General features: G+C 39.9%; 1 long non-coding RNA gene across 3 annotated transcripts in view; it reads left to right on the top strand.

The window, feature by feature from the left end:
- Positions 1-21210, top strand: part of LOC138180904 (uncharacterized) — a 122372-nt gene that overhangs the window by 80988 nt on the left and 20174 nt on the right. Inside the window, exons 4-5 of one of the 3 annotated variants that reach the window (XR_011173399.1) lie at positions 1654-1812; positions 2176-2299. The exons of 1 other annotated variant lie outside the window; for it this stretch is intronic. This is a non-coding gene — a long non-coding RNA (uncharacterized LOC138180904). Of the gene's footprint in view, positions 1-1653; positions 1813-2175; positions 2300-21210 lie in introns of those variants that run through there. One more of the 3 variants, XR_011173398.1, reaches the window with a different exon arrangement.

Here is a 21210-nt window from a genome sequence, read left to right as displayed (position 1 = left end):
ATATGCATTAGGAATTACACGGATCTATTTAAAATAAAAACAAACGCGACTCACGCGTACAGTGGTTGCAATGTTATCAAGTTTAATATTTCATTTTCGTAGTATCAAATTTTTGTAATCATACGAAAACTCTACTAAACGATACGAAACTTAATTTGCTGGAATCCGATTAATCGGTTTATAAATGCTACGATAAATACAGTGTATGCACATACAAATTCTTCTTGTTTCTATGTGTATTTACCGTAAATTTTACTCGAATGCGATCGTTCCGACTATACCTGCATTTTTCTTTATTAACACGAATATACCATCAATTTCAATATCGCCAGTAGCTTCGAACATATAATTCATCCAACAAATGCGCTACACGTACGCATGACATCACGAGGTAAAAAGACACGGATCGGGAAATTAGAAAAATCGGAGGTACGAACGCGAGCAAAGTTGGAAGCAAAGATCTGGGCCGGCAATAATTAGAGTCTGCTCCCTCGAAAGATTCATCGATCTTCTGCGGGGAGCGACGCACACGGTGTGGCATCGGGTTAGCAACGAGGGTGGTCGGCTAATGAATTCTTAGTGTCCGTGCCTCGCTTTAGAGCATTCCCGGACACGCGAGCACATTGCCGTCCCGTGTGCTACGCGGGGGTTAATTTAATACAGGTAGATTGCCCGCAGGTATCCACCCTAACTTTCTCCGTCTCCACCCTCAGCCGACCGTATCGTCGCGCCACCCTCCGCGTAATATAACGTCGTCACCCTTAGCTGCTCTCTCTCCGAGCTGTTCGCCGCGGAAACTAACGGAGAAAGAGAGAAATGGAATATCAGAGAAAGAGAGAAAATTATCCTGCATCAGCGAGCGTCACGGTAATGGGAACAGGAGGACCATTGAAATAATACGTCACGTTTAAGCGAGATGCGTCTTAGCAACGCACGTACACTACCTCTCAAAAGTTTGCGGTTACTTTTTCGCTTTTTGACGGAATTTAATCTAACGAGCGAAGTACGGACTTTTATGCAAATTTATATTTTTACGGGCGCCACTGAATGAATGGAACTCAAATGGCGATTCGTTTTACTTGTAAAAAATTATAACGAGTATTCCGCTTCGAATATTTTATATATTGCTGTATTTTACACGAAGATCATAGGAGATAGAGAAACGATCGGTACGTACAGTTTTGTTGATTATCGAATTTTAACGTCACTTTACGGATAAATAGAAACGTGACGTAATTGATATTGAACGACGTAAGTTTCTTAAGAACAGTCGATAAGAGTCGACGAAGTTTCGCGCGAGTGAAAGATATAATTACTGAGACAAACGCTATTTCAATATCATGAGTTTGGAAATTTCGAAGAGAATGGTAAAACATGCGTTTAGATGCAAACTGTAATCAAAGCAGCATGTAACCAAAAGCCAATTTTGGTGATATGGGATAGATCGATGGACAATTTGATCGAGTTTTATAAAATGTAACTAATCGTGTTTCGTTTCATTATTTTCCAGCCATTAATTTTTCATTACACTGTTTGTACACTTTGTTAGGTAATATTACTATGAGTCGATGAAAACATCCGGATACTTATGAGGGATAGTGTATACTGGTCTCTTGTGTCGATTTAGCTAGAGAGGGTGCGTCTTTCTTTCAGAACGAAAGGATTGCTGGAGGGTCGATGTTCTCTAGTGGCACGAAGAGTACGCTGTTTTCATTTTCTTTGCTTTTCTCCTGCTTTCCGGTTTCTTGGGCTTTCTCGAGGGATGAACGGGGTTGACGATGGTCGACGAGTCGGCTTCTGGTTGGATGTAAGGTGTAGATATCAGTGAAAGATCTATATACATACGTATCAAGAATTTTTGAACGTACAGTGTGCTTTGTGATCAATGTTCTACTTGAATTACTTCACTTGTATACTTGAATTAATGTTACCAGCGAAACTTCGTAAGTGTAGAAATACAAACCACTGGCATCAAGAAGCTATTATTGAAACTCTCTTGTATCACAGAGACAAGTTTTATAATAACACAAGAACTTCGAGTAGAATTACAAGTCCGCTGTGTAGAACATTGTGTGTAGAACAGCAGTCTGTAACATGAAACTTCTAACTTCTCAATTCACTAATATTATTAGAGGACTGAGATATGGTTATCAATTATTTTCTTAACTTCTCCAGGGATATTGGAACACGCGTGACATGTAGTTTTTTATTCAAATATGCTTCCGAACATAATTTCCAACCATTTCAACATACTTCCCAATATTATCTACCTGAATCAACGTTTAAAACTACATTTCAAATAAATACAAACTAAAAGATACACAAAATTCTTCTATCTTTGATACTTCCCTCCCTAAAGGTGTTAAACGTTAAATCAAACTATTATTCTTTATTTTTACTTCTTCATATAAACTTCCATCTGACAAATAACAAACAATTCTTCCAGCTTTAATAAATTCGTCCACAAAAATCACGATTACGCGATCAAATTATTGTTCTCCATTTTCGTTACTCGCTATCGACCCGTGTCACGATACGTCACCGTCAAATGCGCTGATCCATCGCACTGACGACTACGTGTCGCCGAATTTTCGTCGAGTGTCGTGATTCACGAGCACTCCGGAGCCTCGAGTACTCTACGAGATTCGTTCAAAGAAATCGAGTTGGTGGTTGCGTGAGATTGCAGAGTCAAAAGGAATTGGTAATTCGACTTTAAATTCCTACTGGATATCTTCTCTCGGCGCGGCGGATCCGTCGATCGTTTTGTTCGTCGCTCACAGACTCAAGGCGTTGAGAATCTCGTTAGATCGATCGCCAGAGTGCCACGTCCAATTATCGTAATTCTCTTATCTGGCTCGGTTCTCGAACGTAGAAACTCGGAAAATGGTCTCTGAATAAATCAGGCCGGGCAAACTTCTCGATATCCCGACTTCGTGATCGCGTGTACAGATTCCTTTCGCGGCGGTGGGAGGACGGTGAATTGGCATAAACTTCGGTCTGATTGTCTGTGACGAACTCGTCGGGCGACTTTATGGGATTGTAATGCGTATCTAGTTTTACTGCCGTAATTCTCAATGTTCCCGCGAACTTCCCAGCCCCTCCTCTTCGTTGGCGACGCGTCACGAAACTCGTTACCCGGCGAGCTTCCCGGAAGATTTCTCGTACCCCGATGTTTTCGGTACTTGGAATCTTCAATGAGGTTCTTCGGAATCGTCGCTTTCCCACAGACCGACTGCGTCGGTCTGGCTTGGTTCGTTGATTGTCCTGCAATCACAAGGAACGGTGTTTTATTTTGCGGTTACGTGTCATGACTTAGATCTTTTATGTAGAACTTTCAATCTTGGGAATTTTTTGTCCGAGACAATCTATCGAAAATTGAATGTTTATTAAAGAAGATAATGGATGGAACGATGGTAAATTCTAGGAATTCGCTCCGTTATTTACTCGCAAAGTATGATTTGAATTTTGGTAGAAACCTTTGGTAAAAGGTTCTGTGAAAATTAAACCTTGTTAATTGAAATTAAACAACGTACGTGTGAATAGAATCCACGACGAAGCGTTCATTTGTATTCACCAACAAAATCACTCGCTTAAATCTTCAAACGGTTTACAAGTCTCGAACACTATCAAATTCGAGACACACGCTAACCGAGCAGAATTTCTCTGATCCTCTGAAGAACGTTTTGAAGCGTATCCATCGAACCACATCTACTCAAGATAATTCCCGTGGCTTGTACGCGTTCCGAATTCGAATGAAAAGACAGCTTGGAAACCGGCGAGTACCACGAATGGCAAAAGGGGGTGACGTGCACCGATACGGCATATCGGGGATGAAACGACAAATACAGAGGATGGGCGGGGGTTGTATAGTAACATGACCCACCCTTGCATTCGTCCATCGCGTCTGTACTAATCTGTGGTCCAGTCGTAAACCGTTTAATTCCGTTTCGTGATAAACCGCGGCCGCCGTTTATTGCTCGACCGGTCACCACCCCCTGGCCCAACCCCTAGACGCGTCGACGGCTCGTTTCATCGATACGCGACGATTCCACGCGACCAAACGTAATTAATAGATATTATTTATTCGCCTGACGTTTGTACTTGCTGGACGACGCCAGGAGAAACGCAGAGTCGAGGGAGAGTGGACGAGTGAAATTGTGGGTAGAAGGGGTAGTTTCGTGCGTACAAAGGTGCGGCAGGAATGCGAGATGGAATATGAAAGGTCGCGAATGCCTGCGGCGCGTCTCTTAATCCGCTTTGCGTTTCACGGTGACTGAAAGAGGTTTCCCCTTTTCTCGATGAAACGACGACAGGGGTGGCATCCACGAGAACGGTCGTCGTGTCGAAAGACGAGGGTCCCTGGACGCGCGAGATGTATTTAATTGCGCTTTATCAACGCCGCTGACCGCGCTGCGTTTATCGCGATCGGGCTGCCCTTTCATTTTGGAAGGGTGGCTCTTCTCTGCCTACGTTTTATGATCGTCGAGGTACATACAGGTATATGTACATTCCTATAGATACCGGTCATGACATACGAACTTTAGTCGTATGTAAAACAACAATTTTGAAGTATATATTCAATCTGGATAACCCATACCTGTAAGGTACGTTGTAACTTTCCTAGAAGAAATACTACTTTCTTATTTCGACAACGAACTGGCGTGCAATTAAAGTTATCACAGCAATTTATATTTCCTTGCAGCTGAGGTAGAAGTATCTTTGAAAAAAGGGATGAACTCTATTAACGCAAGTCTTAATTGGCTCAGAAAAATCGCTCTTTCACTGCGTCTTAGAAGCAACAACTGTTTCTAATCAATTTGTGCATAGGTAAATGAAATACGAATACGCGAATATAGACTTAATCTGACACTCACAAGCGTAGTAAAGGCTGTCTTAAAACCGTGTTAAGTCCGTTAAGTACAGAATTAAAATTTCTCAGAAAGTCGTCGCGCAAGTTACGTTATATCTTCTGGCGATACGATCGCCGGGCTGAAAACAAGTTAGGTGCTTGAAACGAGTCTTGAAGAGACCGAAGAATCTTTAGAAGCGTTTTTCCTTTGCGAAAGGAGAGGTCGAGTAAATTGGATAGCGACGATTAAAATCGCGGCACGGTCGACAAGGAACCGGCACTAAAATCGGAAACGCTCTCCTTTCCAGATTTACGCCTCGGTTCCGCTCAGGCATCGTCGTTCGAGAGACATCCATCAATTTAATTGGCCACTGTTACTCTTCCGCCGACGATGGACTATAAACCGTGGGTGGATTGCTAACGAGACAGCGGCAGCTCTCGGGGTAGTTCGGTTCTCCCTGTGCCACGGCCCCGCGATTGCATATATATTGCATATCCCGAGCGAGCGAGAACGCCGGGCTAGCGGCCACTGTTAATCAGTTTAGAGTTTATGTCCGTCCATAAACCCGACTCTACCCTCCCAACCCTTCGTTCCCTTCTCGTCTAGCTGTCATTAATAAAACCCCCGTTGATAACTCGAAAAGTCGCAAGATACACCGGATGGGTAGCCTAGCCACGTCGTTCGTCGACTTTCCCCTCGTTTTGTGTTAGTTCGTCGTTCGCCGTTGGTAGGTAGAGACGCGCACTCTGCAAGCCGATCCAAAGGCGGAACTCGTTATACGCGGCAAAGAGTAGAAGGATTTACTGCCGAGATTCGCATCGTTCCGAGGAATATAGCAGCTTTTTCATTTTCATGCTGTCGCTCTTAATCCACTGTCCTGGATAATTAGCGGTCTCATCGATGGCCTCCGCGACGTTTCCCTCTTGCTACCCATCCAGCAAACTTCTCACCACCCTTTCCCCTGCCCTGTCATTTCTGTTGTCCGCTAACGAACCCCCAACTCTGTTTGCCCAAGGGCCGATTATATATTCGAAGGAAAGTTGTTCCTCCGCGATGTAAGCTCCGGAGTGCTGCAACTCCTCGATGGGGTTAAGGGTACTTCGATCACGGGCTTGCGAAGCTTGTTACCTCCCTGTGACGTTCTCATTCCATGATGCTTCTCTTGCTTATTTCTTTTCGTTACTGCAGGAAGAAATGGTTCTTTGTGCGCAGAGTGCTCGTATTTCTTAGAATAGTTTCCGTACAAAAGGATAATGCTTAATCACGTTTATTGTATTGGCTCGTGTGTGTTCTTATCTACAGTTATTTTCTTAATAACGTTTTACATTTATAATATCGTATGATGTAACGCAAAATATTCTCTAAATATTATCACGAAGATGTGTATGATACGCATTTTTATTTTCTTTAGAAGAAATAAAATATTAGAAGCGACTACTTACAAATAAAGGCTTCCTGCTGCGAGTCTTCTATCGCGGAAAATTATTTTCTTTACGATTGTACACGTAGTTACGTAGATAATTTAACGTATAAATTGACGATATACGCTTCATATAACTGAATCGTGCGATAGTTTTTCCACACAGGGATACCAAAAGGATCCAATATTCTATCAGGCATAATCGTAGAATCCATTCTTTCACAAAAATATCGTGTCTTTCCCTGCACCCGGACAAATTCTCCAGGGTGTACGCGGGTGTCGAAGGTCATAACGCGCGATCGGCGACACGTGTTAGGGGATTAAAACCGCGTATATACCGGCCACGTTCCCTGACTGATACGTTTCGAGTTTTAACGATGATCCGGCCAATAACTTGGGGCTTAAACCGTGGCGTGAGTTGTGGTTCGCGCTCGATCACCAATCATTGGTTATGCCTCTGGTAATTAACTAATGTTCTTCTCTATGCAAATTACGCGGCGCGTTTCGTGCTCCCGTTCGATTCATCGTTCATTCGCGCCAACCCGTTATTACGACGCGGTACCGCTGGTTGACGACCAAGAAACGATCGTCGAAGAGATACGAATGGAAGCCATCGGTTCTGAACGTTGGTAATAATGTAATTAGTCCGCGAGCCAGGTCAGGTTTGCCTAACCATGAAGAGGCTGCATCGAAGAAAATTGATGACGAGGAAGGAGCGTTGAACGCCCGTAGGCGACTCTGCTCGAGGATTAATCATCTTTGCATGAATGGAGATAGGGATAGTCTTGACGCTCGAACGATTAACGATGCAAACTGACGCGCTCGTTTTTAAAACGAACGAGTTTCTCGTCCTGTTCTGCCGTACAGCTTTGTTAATATGTTCATTCGAGGTTGATAGGTTTCAAGTTTGCTATGGTGAGTGATTATAACTAGGTTTATTAACGTCCGCGGGGAGAACCGACGCCTCTTAGGTCAATTGGCAATGAGTTGGATTTTCTGTCACCTGTGTATGCTCTGGATTGACCTTAACGATATTTCCTGCGACTGTTACAATCGGATATTTCAGGTGGCTCTAACAGCTGCTGTAACGTGTCACCTTTCACACCTGTTGTAAATTATACCTGGCATCTATATCTACCGTGTCATGTGGTTTTCAGTATTTACTTTGGCTGTTACGATAGAGAGAGAGAGAGAGAGAGAGAGAGAGAGAGCGGATCGATAAATCTGCTGCGGTATTCTATCTGAAACAAACCTCTGTTCTCTCGTTGATATCGAATGCAAGACCGGTTAATCTTTTTACGATGCGCACCAGCAGCTATGTCATAAGGAATCTTTATTCAATTTAATTGGAAACTTGTAATATCTTAATTGTTCCGTTGTTCTTCTCATCTATGCAGATAGGTGACTACTGTCTCTAGTTTGCGTATAGATTCTATTTATATATTCAATGACCAGTTACTTGCTAGACCATATCTACCATAAATTGTTATCATAAGCCATTGCTATAAATTATTACCGTCAACACCTATTTACACTGTACAGAAATATTTTCATAATTTGCCGCATTACCCGATTACGTTACATCGGCCGCATAAAATATCGTTCGTCGAAAATACATACTTAATAGTTTGTATTCTTCTTATTATCGTACCTATGTTTTATTCATATTCCATTTCTTCTATACATTTCTCACTTTAATGAAACCCATTCCACGCTCTTTCCACACGCTCTTCACGTCAAGGCCATTAATCAGAACACCGAAACGGACAAACTACACCTGAAAAAAAATTCTATCGTTGTTTTTATTGGACCGTCGAAAACTACCCCCGACCGCCTCCTGCAAAATGTTATTAACGAAAGACATCAAAAGCGAGAGAGAGGTCTCAACCATCGTGCACGAATGATGGCCTGTTATCACGATGATCCGCCCTCAAACTTAATTGAAAACGACGTAATTTCCATGAGTAGCGGTAGTTGGTCATTGGTGAAGGTCAGTATGCGTGCGAGCACGTCGAAACAGCCTCGTTCTCGTGGAGAAGGAGTTCGTTCCGCGTGCGTCATGCACGCATGCGACAACGGGGGCAGAGGGTTCCCGTGGGGCGCACATACTCTAACGATCTTATCGAGGATACGCGGCTCTTACGAAACGTTCCACGTTACTTGTGCCCTTTCGCGGTCGGCTCGCGATAATTATTATATAGGAGCGTAGTAGCCGTGCCTTGGATGCAAATCAACGTCGTTTCTGGGAACGTGTCGCGACCTTACATTCTCAGTGTTTATTTATTTGTTTAGTGTACGAGAATTTTCTTGGTGCACGAAGGTATAGTTTTGTAAAAATATATACTATGGTGAGTCAGAAACGCATATGCATATTTCAGCAGACGAATGTACATATTAGAATAAACGAAAAAGTAAATATAAAATGCAGAAGATAAGTAAGTAATAAACATAACTCAACGTGAGCATATGTTCGGAGTGTCCGCCTCGTGCCTCGATACGTGCTGCACGCCTTGACATCGTGTTCCGCGTTCTCTCGAAAGAACTGCATGTTCCTCGAGTAGTAGCCCTATATTCATTTTGTCGTAGATCGTGTTCATTGTTTACTCGTGTTGAATATACGATACATTTTAAATGGACGTAGAAACAAACACATAGTGGTCGTGCAATGGAGCTATCCATCGCGAAAGTACTGTCGAAGGAATGTTCTTATTGTAAAAAGAAAACAAGGTGAAAATCAAGAACATTTTCTTCGATCATTTATATCTTGAAAACTAAGGTACGCAAGATATGTGCCGTTTTTTAATTTATTTCAACGTGTAGATTCACCTTCTGAAGTATGGAACACTTGTATCTACGTTTCGTACTATACCGAAATTGTTCCGCTTTTAGGACTTGCAATTCCCCCTTTTTTAAATTCCAAAAGCGTCTAAACTAATCCTGGAAACATGATTTTGAAAGGCATAAGGGGATCGTAACATATTTACACAAGGAGTTGCACTTGTAGCATGTGAAGTATGGGATCATAAATAATTTCTAGGATTAGTTTAGACGCTTTTGGAATTTAAAAAAGCGGGAATTGCAAGTCCTAAAATCTGAACAATTTCAGCACAGTACGAAATGTAGATACAAGTGTTCCATACTTCAGAAGGTGAATATACACGTTGAAATAAATTAAAAAATGTCATATATCTTGCGTAACTTAGTTTACGATCCCATACTTCAGATGCTACAAGTGCAACTCCTTGTGTAAATATGTTACGATCCCCTTATGCCTTTCAAAATCATAACGCTGGAAACGTCCACGAAATACCGATCAACTCGTAAAGAAATCCTCGATAAGCAGGAGCAGATGTTCGGACAAGAACGCACGGAGAATCGGCGAACGAAATTTCGCGTCAGCTCGATCAAATTGAAATCGCATCGGCCGTGCTCTTCGTGCAATTTCGTTGGGGCGAACGAGTCTGGCAGTCGTCCTATCTCTTTCTCTCTCGTGCCCCCCTCTTTCGTTCTCTGTTATCGCGATAACTCGTCCGCGATCCTAATTGAAACCGCGAAACCTAATTCCCGAGAGTGTCCAATATAGGTCCCCTCCGCAATGTAACCGTTCAACGGGTCAATATATACATCAACGTTTCACCAGCCTCGCTCTTCTTTCTCCATCTTTCTCTCGTACGCTATTCTCGTTCTCTCTGTTTCCCGTGGACCCTCCCGAATTTATTCCCGAGCTACTTTATTTGCTTTCATTAAGCGGCGTGCGCTGGCTGACGTGCGCGATTAACCGAACCCTTTCGCGCAATTAAAAATGGATAACGCGACCCGCGTAAAAATAGAACGACTCGAAGCGAGAAATGCTGGAAACGAGAGACACGCTTCCGCGCGAGTGAATTGCGCACTGTGGATAGATGTTTCGCCGATTTTAACGTTCGTCGTTGGTTCATCGTCGACTTTCAACGATATAGTTGATGTGACTTGAACGATAGATAGTTGAGAATGTACGACATTCCTGTGCGTAAGTCATCATCGAACGCTTGCAAAAATGGCTATTGAAACGTATATACCTTTGATATTACGTAATTTCAACATTTAACGTCAATGTTAACTGTGTTTCACAATGTAGATTATTTCGTGGGATAAAATCGTGCATATTTTAATTCGAGTGAATAACGAAAAATCATATACCTATAAAACTTATATGATTTCCTCGGGCGACAAATTAATAGTTTGTATAATAAATTATATAACAAATGTAGGAATGTTATATTATAAGTAAATAGAAAACAGTATGATAAATACAATATCGTTGCACTCACGCGAAATCGAATATAATACCGCGTTTCGCGTATTCGTTTCTCACTAACAACACAAGGAACTTCACACGACCACGATAAATTCAACTCTGACAGCATTTTCCACGCTCATTTTTCCCTTAACAAACCTTGGTAACGCTCACAACACTCCTTGACAACATTAACATATCTTGACAACTTTTATAAACAATTACCCCTCACGTCACGTCCTTCCTGACGTCACTCCATCCCACACAAATATATATTTGATCGAATTCGTATGATAGCAATCACACTGTGATGCAATTTTTCGATCGTACAGTGGGAGCTCGCGTTTAAATAAACGGATTTAACAAACAAGAGTTCGTTTAATCGTGTACCGACTAAAATTTGGTTCGATCGAATGAAGTTTATATGAACGCAGTTTTATCGTAACATATAGATTAACAAAGTCAATCTAGGAAGTCGTATTTACATCTTAACAATTACTTTACCCCAAATAAACAAAGTGTCCGGTGATTTATGGACACGAACGCATACATAATACATAGCCTTCTTGCATGTGGGTTGATAAAGGTTTTAGTTTTGTTGTTTGATTGAAGAAATATCGTATATTGATTGGATAAATACCGCGGTTACTTTGCGTTAGAATTGCTAAATAACGTGATATTACTGTACGAAAATACGCTTTCAGAGATCTCGTAGTATCCAGTTTTAAACATTTACGTTTCCACGTCGAATTTCTGGGCTGGATATTTTATTATATTTTATTACATTTTTCAATTTCAGAATATGGAACATATCCTTCCTCCGTGCTATTTAAATTAACTCGAACATATCAACGTTAAATAGATACGTTGTTTATTATAAAAGTATGACAATATCTCAAAATTATAAACAAATTTTGAAACGATCTTTATTCGTTTGTCTAAAAAGAGAGAAGACAAATATTTGTAACGTATACTTTGTTCTTAATCATTAGATTTCATCTGAAATTAATTTCATTCAATTTTTTGCCAATGTTTCGCGAACACACGCAACAATGCACGAAATATCTTCCATTATTCGTTAATACTTTTGCTTTCGGTGTTTGCCCAGATCTACCGAGTATGTCGACTACAGTCTTCCTTATCGAATAACAACTACTAATGTTACTCCCCTCGAAATATACGTCAATTAAGCGTATTTTACATAGAGCTTCGTCGTGTCCAGGTATTATCCTGTGTACTTATGCATCCTAGGCGTGTACGACGAACTACCGCCTGGATAACGGAATGATCCATTAACTGTAGAAGAAGGTAATATGGTATTAACACGCGTGAAAGGGCGTGCTGACCTATCCCACTATCGGACAGCGTACGCTTACAAAGGGGAGAAGGTAATGGGTAGGAGGCGACCATCCTTTCTGACACGCTTAATTACCTCGAGATATCATTCCTTTAAAAAACATTCAAGGGGACTGTTTCTTCACGATCGATACAGAAATTTGTACTTCCTTACGAGAATGACGGTTAGTGTCATTGAAATTGGTGGAATAGCGAAATAAATTTGGGTAGTCAAGGTTCGACAATTCTGTCGCTTGAGAATCAAAAAATTTGAACGTTGGGAAATTGGTAAATTTGCAAATTTGAAAGCTTAGCAAGTTGAATATTCTTTAATTTAATTTAATTTAACAATTAGAAAATTCGAAAGTTCGGGAATTTTTGAATATTTGAAAGATCGATAGTTTAGAGAGCTAAATATTAGAAAATTTTGAAATATTTAATCCTTTGAAAGCTCGGAGAGTTGAATATTTGAAAATTTGAAAGTGTATGCTGTTGAATACTTAAACTGTTGAAAGCTTAGTGAGGCGAATATTGGAAAATTTGGAATTTTTAACATTTTGCTATCCGAGAGTGTGAGAATTTCGAAATTTTAATATTAAAAAATTGGAATATTCGAAAATTTGAAGAAATCGTTTTACGACTCCATACAGTTTCTAAACATTTCAATGAAATCTCCGTCTACAGAGAACCGTATTAATCGAACTCGCGCGAGAGCAAAATCCGCCTGCGATCTCTGTTTTATTGTAACGGCGATGATCGCATCGGCGATGCGATATTTTTGAAGCGGGTTTCCAGCGGGGCGAATCTCATCTAGAAACGCCTACATAAGAGCCCGGAAAAATGCAGACGGTCTGGCTGGCACCGTGAATGCAGTTTCGGTGCAGCAACCGCGAGAAATATAAAATCCTTACCCGCGACGACTTTGAATCGCGAAATTATTCAAAGTGTTTCACGCGGTTTCGGGCACTCGGGCTATTCCTTTCCTTTTCTGTTCCTTTAGCAACCTCTTCTCTTTCTTATTCCGCCGTCACGACGGGGCAGTTTCTGTTTCAAGCCATTTGCAAATGAACTTTCCATAAAATTTTATCACGCGACCGATATAAAGGAGAAACGTCGCGTTTCCTTAATTTATACGGTCACTGTTCGTTCACGATTTTTCCTCTAACAACGTACCAAAGGTCTACGAACTCTGTGTATACTGATAATTTTACAATTAGAAATACCATCGAAGTTAAGTGGCACGCATTCGATTTGCATTTGCAGATTATAGGGAAATAACACGATAAATCGAGTTCTCTATATTTTTTCTTTTTTTTTTACAGGGAAATAGTTTTAAAACACCAAAATCGTTTTCTTATTTGATTTTCTACACGCTTGAAGATTGTCAAAACTTTGCTCGTCGTAATATCAAAATACGGCCTGTCTTCATAATTATGCAACTTCCAATTAATTTATTTTTACAAAGACGCATCTTTGCATCTAACAGATTATTTTCGTTGTCAATCAGTAGACTACGGATGTTTATGTATTTATGGAAGATTTCAATGTACAAAAATATACAAATTGTACATCACGTAAAAAGAAAGAATACGAAATGTCAAGAATCAAATACTCATTGTAATATTTGATGGGTGAAATAAATTTCTTTCTTCGTACGTTCTTTTATAGGAATATAAATTGCCACAAGCATCTGCAGTCTATCAATTACGTTATATTAAAGTCGTCTTGTCTAATCGTCGAGTAACGTTAAAGTCAGAAAATCAACAGAAACGTACGTATCACGTTTTTCTCGTCTGATCTCCATTTATAAGGGCGAGCGTTTAACTCACGACTCTATTCGACTCAACGAAGATAAACTTTCTTTCGTGTTTCTTTTTATTACGTCCTGTTAGTATCTCCTCTAACGTTGGATTTTTATAGCCATCGGTGATAATGATAAAGCCTGATCCACGGCTGAAAGGTGTTGCGCAAGAGCAGGGCGAAGCTTGACGAATAAGGTCACGAGAATTTATGACACTCGTTCTCTCGAGTTTGCGCCAGTTGAAACCACGAACGATTGGAGCAGAGATTTTACTAGACGGAAAATAATTTTACAATCTACTAGTAGAGCTATCGCAATAAAATTCATAACTAAATCGATATTCGCATCTGTATCTCGATATCAAAATTTCTCGTCTATTGTTTCTAATTTCGCGGTGTTGCAATTGAGGATTTAATGGGAACAATTATATTTCCTGCAGCAACTAGACACGCGCATGTAACGATGCATAATTTTTTGACTTATTTCGATTTCTCCATGATTTTCCTTAACTTACATAAATACATATAGTAAGCTATTCTTTGATATTTAAAGATAAGTATGCAAATTTCTCTATCAGAGTCTAGCTTTACTTATATTTTTTCCAACTTAGAAATGTTCTCCATAAATTTGTAAAATGTATTTGCAAGAAGTAACGTGTGCAGGATACGATGCATAATATTTGCATTTATTCCGGTTTTTCTATGAATTTCTCCACTCTTACGAGTAACGTGTTCTTTAACGTTTAGAAAAATACACAGTTTTCTACCTATAATTTTCCCAAGGCAGAGACTCTCCTCGCGGATTCATGAAATGTATTTCGAAGGAATAATATCTATTCGATGGACATTCATGGAAGCTTCAAGCAGAACCGCTAACTCCACAAAACGAAACGATCTAATCAGAATGCAGAATCGAATTCACCGGTCGTGAATCGAATACAAACGACCTGAAGTGTGAAACGTGCAACATTGTCAAGCAAGAGGATATTCTAAAGCAGAAACCTGTTCAGCTATCTTTCAGAGAAGCTTGTCTCCCTCCCATGGAAGCCACTCGATCTCCAGATGTATATCAATTTAATTTCCCAGAGGAAGAAAAAGGAAAGGAGTGCTCGGATTATTTCAACGTAATACGCTTGAACGATACGTCAGACGATCGTTGGTTGTATGGTGACCATGTACGCTGTACATACACACGCAGGAAAAGCCGGAGGAGTGAACGTTCGGGCCAAAAAGTTTTATGAGTTTTAATCAGACGAACGAGCGGCCGAGTGCCGTGACGCGAGTTCATTTGCGCTAATGAAATCACTGTTATCTCCTCGACTTCGTGTCTCATATTGCGCCAACTGCTGTTCCGCGTTGGCTCCGTATTGTAAAGCGTGATGGCCGGACGCTGGCGCTGGCTAGTCATAAGTTGGCGAAAGGAACGGAAAATATTGGTCTGCTACGTGTTGTTTTTCCTCCTTTCCTGCTGTCGTATTATACTTTCTTTTCGTTTTGTGGATAGATGGAGAATTTTTGGTCACCAGGATCCTCTCGCACAATAATTTATTAACGCTAGAACTACCGAACAAGTGAGAATGATTCATATCAGATTCTTTGTTCTCGCAGTTAATAAAAACGTGCAAGTGTTTCTGGTGATATTAATGTTTACTTTTATATACACACAAATAATTCAAATTTCTGTCATACGTTTCTAATTCTAGTCAAGTATACTCCATGTAGATGCATGTACTGAGAAGTCGTTCGTAGCTGGTATGTGTTCTAGTATTAACCGTCGTTCGTAGCTCGTGTCAATTTGGCAGATTTTTGACGTTGAAGATAATGCTATTTTGCCATCTGTACACAAAATTAATCTGACATTTTGTGACTTGTATTTTTGAGTATCGTTAATGGTGAAACGTGCGAACAAAAGGTGTGACATTTGCTACAAAAAGGGCCCTGTGCCAATTTGACACACATAATTCTCACTTGTATCGAGTCCTTCGACGGCCAGTTCATTGCTTTGCAATTGTTGCACGACAACTATGTATTCGTTGCACTATCCCTTCAGAATGCAGCTAGACAGATACCTCTGAATATCATTTGGCGTGAACATGAAAAGTAGTAGAAGAAGACGCGTTATGTATTCTCTTCGTTCTTCTCTTCGTTGCGAGACAAAGCTAAGAACAGTGAGATCGAAGCATTGCGAAGTTGGACACGTGCGAATGAAATTCGATACTTTCGAAGAAGAACTAACGTGCATGCACGTGAACGACAAGGAACAAAATTAATTATTTATCTTTTCGTTTCATTGATGCTCTACCATTATGCCAGTCTGACGTATCAGGAACGCATTAAATTGGGAAAATGCGCGACAGCTGAGAGTCAACTGAATCGACAATTTACATATTGCTTCTTGACATCGGACACGTTGAATTAGAAATTAAACCTACCGAGCTCTCCGAATAGGAAATTAGTAACGCTGGGGCTACCGAGTCGGACATCGCTAATTCTGAGCCTAGCGAATCGAAAAATGATAATATTGGGCCTACCAAATCGAAAATTAGCGTTACTGGGCACAGGATTAGAAATCACCGGTATTGGGTTCGCCAAATTACAGACCGTGAAAAATAAGTCCATCGATTTAAGGATCGTCGATCTGGAATCGCCTAAGTTGAAAATTAACCGTATCAGACCTCCCAAATCGTAGCTATCGAAGTCCCAATATTCATCGGTGAAATCTTGAAAAGTTAACTCTCGAATCGAACGTGCGCATTGAATGTCGTCGACGTGAAGTCTACTTGCTCTACCATTCCACGAATGTCTCCTTCTCGTAATTCACACTTTACGCGAGTACACGAATTAGCATAGACCGTTCGATTTGAACGCCGCTCTACTCCATAACGATCGTCCGTAGAACCGTTTCCAAGTATTTGCGATTGCCATCACATTGCAAAGTACCTGCGATCCCGATTATCTAAATGCCGAACGACCACTCCGAGTGGCTCGTCTTACAGAGCAATAATATTGTTGTTGGTTCCAGGCTGCTTTTCACACCCTATAGAGTTGTATTTTACGATATCGGCAGTGTAGAAATATATACTTGCCTGTACTTTGTGTATAAGTACAGTACCGTGCAAAAGTCTTGGGCTATCTATGATCGTGATAGTCGTAAAGTTGACTGATTGATATTCTTTGGAAATATTTTTATCGTATTTCTAAATCAATTCTTGAATGCATTTCTAAATCAATGCATTGAATTCTTAGATTTTCGGAATTTTATATTTTTGAGATTTGTAGATTTCTATGTTGCTTATACGTATACTGAATGTCCCGTAACTCAGATACAATTGAATAAGGAGCGAGATACATACGTGGAAAATTTGTCAAATATCATGCTTTCTTTTGCAAAAAGATAGAGTATAAAAATTTGTTGAGTATACCTATGTGAAATTGGCTAATTCTCGAACAAAAAGTGGACTGTTAATATGAAATTTCTGTTGGTATTAAAATAAAATTAAAAATGTGAGATAACTTCCTTTTACGTCCGTTATCCGTTTACGGAATGTAGACTCAGCCTGTACTTAATTGCGCCATTTAGTAATATTATATCTTTTTTTATTATCTAAATGTTAATTAAAACTGTTCCTACATGTAACATGTATCACACAATTTTCACTGTAACAGTATCAACAGGTAACTTGTAACTTTTGCACGGTATTGTACCCCCTCTAACAGGTCACAATGTTGTTGCATTTATATCAAACTAACGACTGGTTTCCACAATTTGCATAAGATAAACTCATCTTGCAGATACTAACATGTAACAGCAGAGTCGAGTCTATAAAATTGAAATAGACATAGATAGTCCAAAGATCATTATTGCGAATCGTTATCATTACTGCAAAGACATGTTCGTTTTTACAAATATAATGTAGTTGGACTACCTAGAAAGCTTGATCATGTATTTTCTGTGTAAATATCGCGTGCAGATAGTCTAGCGGGCCAAATAGTTGGCCGGAAATATCTTTCCTGGTCGGTAAAAAGAAATTGGACAAACCCGCGGCTCAATGGAGAGCCAGCGGATATTATTGCTCGTCTTACGAGGCTTCCTGGTTGCGAGCGTAGTTCAGATAAATCTTGGACGTCTCGCGAAGGCGTTTAGTCCGCTTGGCTCGAAGAAAAGAATTTCTGTTTCGGGGGAGACAGAAGAATGGTCGTAAAAGTGATTGCAGGAAGGAGAATTATGGTTGCGTCTCGCTGGCTGCGCGGCTGGTCGATAATTAATTAGAGCAGAGCAATAAGTGAATCTTGCGAAAGTATCTACAGTGACTCACGGTAGCTTTTGAACGCGCTTGTTATAAAAATACTTTATTAGTATCGTTATGCGCGTTACACGAAATAACCTGAAATTTCATTCGTCTCGTAACGAAACGCAATTGTCGCACGGTTATGTTGGTACAGTTTGAAACAAGTTGGAAGATAGAAGTTACAAGATACTTGCTGCTATATCACAATCATATTTGAACAGTCAATTATTCATTATATTACGATAATAATTTTCAATTTTAGTACTAATTACACGTACGTATTGTAATAAGTTCATAAATAATAATCATTGCTTGCCCCAGGCACGCAAACATCAAAAATTTTCCCCTCAATTTCGAAGAATCTTCTTAATCTAAATTATAACACAGAAATTAAAGAATCGAGGCGAAACATCTCTGCAAAATTCGATAATTACAAATATCTCGACAAAAGCGGTTTGTTCGTAATTTTATAATTAGTATATATATACTTAGAATTACTTTTACGTGGTGGCAGGTACATACACGTATAGATACATATATTATAAAAAAATATATACGAACACAATATATACATACGCATGACACAACACACAGAATCTATTCGTAAAAGTTTTACATAGCAAATATTCGAATACTTTCACGAGCCACTGTACGTTATATTGTATATTGTTACTTCGTTTCTTTCTTTTCTTCAGATTTTTCCCGGTAACAACATTCTATCGACTGGTAGTGAGAAATGAAAGGGAAACGGAGAATTTGTTTGCAGTTTATAGTTGAAAACTAGCGAACGAAAAACGGAGTATTTAGATGCGAAGTAAAAGCTAGATGTAAATCATCGGTACTGTCTATTCGCAGAATCATCTGTTCAGAACGGGGAGGTTAATGATCAGTTTTCAGCCACCCATCGATTAGTCACCATCATAGCTGTAATCGCTTTTAATCCTGAGTTATTACTCATGCTAGATATATCGCTATTATCGCACCGAGTAATGTCGTACTATGTACGAAATGAACGCGAAATTATACATTCGGACCAAGCGTAGCTAAAATTTGCGTAGAGTATTTGTAGCGCGACGATGTCACTCAGAAGCAAAACACGCTGTAACTCGAAAGTCACGTTCTTCGCATATATCTGAGATTTTCTCTGCAGAAAGAAATTTCTTAGCTGTTTGTATTTTCTACGCGCGCACGTTAACAAACAATTCAGAGGGCCAACGTCAATGATATACGACATTTTGGACGTCGGAATTTCTTTATTCAATTTATTCAATATTCTTTGAGAAAATATTCTTCTAACCGGTTTACGCAACATATCAGGTCTTTAACAACTTGGAGGATAATTATTCGCAAAATATTTTTTGCTCAAGAGATATGAATAACGTAGAGGTGAGTAAAAAGTACTTGAATGATCGTAACGCTAAAACCGATTAAAAATTGTTCGGACAAGCGTTCGCGAAGCTACTCGATAGATAGCGGAAGAATCAGACAAAAACACTGTGCATATTATGCAATAAAAATTACTTTTACAAAGCTACTTTATCCTCAAGGCTTCTTCTGCTTATAAGAAAAGAAAATAGAAAAATCAATCACAATATTCTACTTAAATTTGACAGAGCTAATAATTATTCGAAATAGATAGTCTTCGTGGCAATAAAATACAATAATACAACGAAGTAGATAGAAGAAAATTGAAAAGATTCAAATACAAACGAATGCGATCTTGGACGAAACATTCACTTTCTCTCTTCTCTCATTGTGTCTAAGGTATAGATCTGTTAGGCGAGCCTTACTGAAGAGTCCATACTAGCAGATCTTGGACGAAACACTCACAAACGAATGCATAATGTTCTAATGAAACAGCGTTGTACAGAGTAGAATTTCATTATGAACTTTCTAAACAATCCATCGTAACGATCGAAACTACAAACTATTATACCAAACTTCCTTGAAAACTATGGATGAACGTGCAGGTTGTTGATGACCAGTGCCGAAAATCACGAAACGCGTTATCAGGATGTTTAATCAAAGGTCGTATACCAAGCCGGCAGCGTTTGCAGCGTGAAATGGAAGAGAACAATTTTGAACCGGTGGGGTAACCTGGTGGATATCGCGTCGACGTGGTACATAAGCAACGTATTATCGTGATGGCGGACAGTGAATTAACGACGAGGCGATTTCCAGGCATTATATTGCGTCTGGCTGACAAATAGAGACGCTGTTATATCTCGTGGCACGTGTTGTTGGGTAATCAAGCGAAGTACCTGCCGGTACACGGAATATTTTAAGGTCAGATTTTACTATTTTCCCGTGCAGCCTACGTACGCTGGCAACGGTATAGTGCCCCGTTGAAGCGGATGGCGTGCGACCAGGTATTATCGTATCCGTTTTCGTCGTCGCTTACCTTCGTGCACGCAGCACCAGACGATTCGGCCTTCCGCACGGCGGAATTTCCTTTCGTCGAATCGGTTGAGTTACTCGGAACCTGCTATCGCGACAGAACGCTTTATTACCGCCGCGTGATTATTGTTGTTGCGAGCAGCAACTTCATTTGCTCGTCGAGCGTCGTGCTCCGTTCCTTTTTTGCTCGATGATTCGAATCTTTAGCGAATATTTGTTAGCGGAGACATAGAAAGTTTAGGAATCAACGGTTGTTTTCGTTTCTCCAACTCGTGTTCTTCTTTCGTTTTAAAATAAAGGAAATAAGAATATATAAAATATAGGAAATAAGTGTTGTAATTCGGGCGAGATGTCCAGCAACGAATAAACAGGATAATTTAAGGGATATCTGTATAAGACAAGGTAGAACGAAGGTGAAGATTATAAAACGTGTTCGAGGTTCTGTTTATTAGCTATTTATATTTTAGAATTGATAAGAATATGCCTGAAATTCTGTAGGTCTATTACGCGTGTGTTCCAATAAGGTGTTTCATTAAGAATGACAGATGTGAGGTATTAGGAAAATATTTATTTCAATTTAAAGTACATTGAATGTTACTAATCGTAAGTCCTGCGGCTTGTTCCAAGTTCGATGTATCATACGTGAAACTTGTGGTACAGGAAGATGATGTAAGCGATTAGTCGATGATATAAGATTTAAGCTTGGAGAGAACAGTTAGCAAAATGACGAATGACATGTTCTAAAACCAGGCTTATCGTTAATACAACTTATAACAGTAAAAGAGAGATGATTATTTATTTGAACACCAAGAAAGAACTTGGAGCAACGTTTTCTACTCGAAG

Source organism: Bombus flavifrons, chromosome 6, assembly GCF_040668555.2.
Source record: "Bombus flavifrons isolate JBK064 chromosome 6, iyBomFlav1_principal, whole genome shotgun sequence".
In the NCBI taxonomy this organism is placed as follows: domain Eukaryota; kingdom Metazoa; phylum Arthropoda; class Insecta; order Hymenoptera; family Apidae; genus Bombus; species Bombus flavifrons.
Note: the sequence above shows the minus strand (reverse complement) of the source record. Positions and strands in the feature narration are given on the sequence as shown.